We start from the raw sequence: 5,228 nt of genomic DNA on the forward strand, positions 1-5,228 counted from the left end.
GAACCCTACCATCATTACCACTCGTAAACCATGCAACACACAATGTAGACAGCGCAATCTTAACAACCTGCATACTTTGCCTATGTCTGCTAATACACTACTTTCTTTTCCTATTGGTCTCTGGAATTGCCAGTCAGCTGTAAACAAAACCAATTTCATTACTTCTATTATTAGTCATTCAAAGCTTAATCTCATGGCCCTAACAGAGATCTGGATCAAACCAGAGGACACTGCTACACCTGCAGCACTCTCCAATAATTTCTCATTTTCCCACTCTCCCCGTTTGACTGGAAGAGGTGGAGGTACTGGTCTGCTCATCTCTAATGATTGGAAATTTAATCCTTTGGGTATCAACAGCTCCTTTGAATCTCATTCAGTTACTGTTACCTACCCTTTTAAAATATTTTTTTTAGTTGTCTATCGACCCCCAGGACCACTGGGTAACTTTTTGGATGAATTAGATGTGTTGCTCTCAAACTTTTCTGAGGATGGTACTCCCCTAGTTATGCTTGGAGATTTCAACATCCACCTAGATAAACCTCTGTTTGCTGATTTCCAAACTCTACTTGCCTCTTTTGATCTCAACCGAGTGTCAACTTCTGCTACTCACAAATCAGGCAACCAACTGGACCTTATTTATAAACGAAACTGCTCTACTGATCATGTTCTGGTTACTCCACTGCACACGTCGGATCACTTCCTCCTCACTCTTAACCTCAACATGATCCCTGACACATCACTTACCCCTCCACATGTCATCTTTCGACGTAACCTACGCACACTTTCACCCTCCCGGCTATCTGCAATGGTTTCATCTTCACTTCCTTCCCCTAAACTGTTTGCATCTTTGGATGCTAACAGTGCTACTGATACTTTCTGCTCCACTCTTACATCTTGTTTAGACACTGTTTGCCCCTTATCTTCCAGGCCAGCCCGTAACACCCCTTCTGCCCCTTGGTTATCTGATGTTCTACGTGAACACCGTTCTAAGCTTAGAGCTTCTGAAAGGGTGTGGCGCAAGTCCAAAAATACTACTGATCTTATTGTGTATCAGTCACTCCTATCTTCGTTCTCTGCTAATGTCTCCTCTGCTAAAAGGACATTCTACCATAACAAAATTAACAATTCATCTAACTCTCGCATGCTTTTTAAAACATTTTCCTCACTTCTTTGTCCTCCTCCTCCTCCTGCTTCATCTCTAATAGCTGACGACTTTGCAACGTTTTTCATTAATAAAATTAAACACATTAGTGCACAATTTTCCACACCACAATCAGTCAAGCTCATATCACCAGCAAACTTACACTCATTTACATCCTTCTCTTCACTCTCTGAGGCAGAAGTCTCAAAACTCATCCTTTCTAATCACCCTACAACTTGCCCGCTTGATCCAATTCCATCTCATCTCCTTCAAGCCATTTCTCCTGAAGTTGTACCTGCACTCACTCACATCATCAACACTTCCCTCCACACTGGTGTTTTTCCCTCATCATTTAGACAGGCACGTATAACTCCACTACTTAAGAAACCCAACCTCAACCCATCTCTTTAAGAGAACTACAAACCAGTTTCCCTTCTTCCTTTTATTGCAAAAACACTTGAACGAGCTGTGTTCAAACAAGTCTCTACATTTCTCACACACAACAGTCTCCTTGACAGCAACCAATCTGGCTTCAGAAGTGGACGTTCAACTGAGACGGCCTTGCTCTCAGTTGTTGAAGCTCTAAGACTGGCAAGAGCAGAATCCAAATCTTCAGTACTTATCCTGCTTGATCTGTCCGCTGCTTTTGACACGGTTAACCACCAGATCCTCCTATCAACGCTACTGGCGAAAGGCATCTCAGGAACAACACTTCAATGGTTTGAGTCTTACCTGTCAGATAGGTCCTTCAAAGTATCTTGGAGAGGTGAGGTGTCCAAGTCTCAGCATCTAACTACTGGGGTGCCTCAGGGCTCAGTTCTTGGACCACTTCTCTTCTCTGTCTACATGGCATCATTAGGTTCTGTCATTCAGAAACATGGCTTTTCATACCACTGCTATGCTGATGACACTCAACTCTACCTCTCATTCCATCCTGATGATCCGACGGAGGCTATTCGCATCTCAGCCTGTCTAACAGACATTTCTTCCTGGATGATGGACCATCACCTTCAACTCAACATTGCCAAGACAGAACTGCTTGTGATTCCAGCAAACCCATCGTTCCATCACAATTTCACCATCAAGTTAGGCACATCAACCATAACTCCTTCAAAAACAGCTAGAAGCCTTGGAGTTATGATTGATGATCAGCTGACTTTCTCAGACCACATTGCTAAAACTGTCCGATCCTGCAGATTTGCTTTATTCAACATCAAGAAGATCAAGCCCTTTCTTTCGGGACATGCTGCACAACTCCTTGTTCAAGCTCTTGTTCTGTCCAGGCTGGACTATTGCAATGTCCTCTTGGCAGGTCTGCACCCATTTACCTAAATTCGTTACTTCAGACTTATGAGCCCTCTAGAAGCTTGCGTTCTGCAAGTGAGCGTCGCTTGACTGTGCCATCCCAAAGCACAAAGTCAATTTTACGGACTTTTAAATTAAATGTTCCCTTCTGGTGGAATGAACTCCCCAACTCAATCCGAGCAGCTGAGTCCTTAGCCATCTTCAAGAATCGGCTTAAAACACATCTCTTCCATCTTTATTTGACCCTCTAACTTTAACACTCACTATTCTAATTCTATTCTTTAAATCTATATACCTTTCTAATCTTTTTGTATTAAATTTTCTTTTCATTTATTATGCAATTGTATGTGTGTGTGTGTGTAAAGACCTCTAACTAGCTTACTCTATTCTTTTATTTTTTTATTCTATCAGTTTTCTTTTTATTTATTATATTAGTTAAAATCCCATGCTACGTGTATTGTGTTAACCTAACTGAGACTTGTTATAGCACTTATATATCATTGCTCTTTTGGTTGTTTTTGATTGCTTCCACTGTCTTCATCTGTAAGTCGCTTTGGATAAAAGCGTCTGCTAAATGAATAAATGTAAATGTAAATGTAAATGATAATACTGTGGTGTTGTGTGTGGATGTCCAGCATTTGTACAGTTATGCTGCTGTGGGCGAGTCAACATTGTAGAGTGACGTGAATGATCATAGTGAATTATGTATTTGTGGATTACTTTTACTGACCCATGTAGGGAAATTTACTAAATTTTACCCACCTCCATCTAGTCTACTGTTGAAATTGTTGACCAGCTGTCATTGTCGTTGAGAGCCTGTGCATAGCATACTATGCAAATGATATGCATAAGGCTGCGTTAGCTGTTACAGGTATGTGAAAGTTAGATGTGTAAAGGTATGTAGTTTACAGTTGCTTACTGAAGGCCCTGACTGAAACCCCACGGTACGCTACTGTTCACTCATATATGTCCCACCCACTCCTGACAGCAAAATATATATCTTTGCATGACTTTCTAACATATACAGATTACAAATATACCTGTGATGTGCCAGTCATGCACAGAGGAAAACACAATGTCTCAAATGCATTAAACAGCACAGATATTCTCTATTTGTCAAGTTGGATCAATTTGATCCATGATCGACCTTATAGGCTGCTTAAGAATAAGCTTGCACATCAAATTATCCTGACTCATTGAACCTGGATTGAATTAGTGAAATTGTGTGAACTTTATTTGTAATTTATGAAACCGCTTTAGTCCTTATTGATTTATGTTATTTCAAGTCCTCTCTTTTCTTGGCGTCTTTGATGAAACAACCCCCAGGTTAGGTTCACAGAGTAAGTTACCATGGTAACTGACTCTGAGTATAAGTTAGCTCTCTTTCAGAAATGGGCTTGACTTACCCTGATTTCTCGGATTTGACAAACCTCCCATTCTGAAACGGAAAACCTAGAGTTTCCCTCATTTCAGGGTTAACATACTCAGAGTTTTCACATAACCTCCTTTCTGAAATGGGCTCCTGGGCTCTTTGTGAGTGTGCATTATTGAGTTTCGCTCAGGCTGTATGCTCTTCTGTTAGTGTGTGTTGTTCTTTTCTGTGTAGCACATGCAGGGTGAAGACTATGAAGTGAAGACACCTGAGTGCAAATAACAGGAGTGCAATTACTGTGATGAAGGGACAAGGCCATGTGGGAATTGAAGTGCCTGCGGTGAGGTGCCTATGGGGAAGCAAGACCACTAGTGGAGACCCAGGGAAACAAAAAACCAGACCCCGTGACATTACCCCTTCCTGTATGGAGCAGCTACCAGATGCTCCACCTGAACACAATAACAAATCAAGGAACACAGAGACCAGGAGGGAGGTGGACCGGCGGAGGACCAGGGGGAGGGATGGAGGGCCAGGCAACAGAGGGAAACAGAGACAGGAAGTGCAAACAACAAAAACAAGGAGACCAGGAGGGAGGTGGACCGGCGGAGGACTGGAGGAAACAGATACAGGAAGTGCAGAAAAACAAAGAGACCAGGAGGGAGGTGGACCAGCGGAGGGCCAGGGGGAGGGACAGAGGGTAACAGATACAGGAAGTGAACAAAACAACAACAAAGCATAAGGCCAGGAAAGAAATGACAGTTCAGGGGCCCGAGGCCGAGCCGACAGGGCAGGAATCCAGGGTGGAGCAAGGTGGGACTGGAGCCATGCGGTTGAGACAGAAACCCACCAGGGCGGCGAAGAAGACCACCACATCCGTGTGGTCGAGACAGAAGACAACCAGGGCGGTGCAGAAGATCACCACAGCTGTGCGGTCGAGACAGAAACCCACCAGGGCAGCGCAGAAGACCACCACATCCGTGCGGTTGAGACAGAAGCCCACCAGGGCGGTGCCGAAGACCACCACAGTGGGATCGATGATGCAGGAGAGCAAGTCTGGTTAGGCAAGTCTGAAACAGAGAACATGAACAGGTTAAGGTTGGCCTCCGTGGCCAGGACAGGATAAGTCGAGCGCTCAGAGAGTTCGGCTGCGACGTGACGAGACTCTAGAAGTTCTGCAGAGACGAGGAGAGGCTCTGGTAGTTCAGCAGAGATGTGGAGAGGCTCTGATAGTTCAGCAGAGACGTGGAGAGGTTCTGGTAGTTCAGCAGGGACGTGGAGAGGTTCTGGTAGTTCAGTAGGAAAATGGTGTTTTGATTGGATTCAAGAAGAACACTGGTGACTTGACCTTGCCCATGAAGAACACTGGTGACTTGACCTTGCCCATGAAGATCACCGGCGACTTGACTTTTG

This window comes from Carassius auratus, unplaced genomic scaffold (genome assembly GCF_003368295.1).
Source record: "Carassius auratus strain Wakin unplaced genomic scaffold, ASM336829v1 scaf_tig00026283, whole genome shotgun sequence".
Lineage (NCBI taxonomy): Eukaryota > Metazoa > Chordata > Actinopteri > Cypriniformes > Cyprinidae > Carassius > Carassius auratus.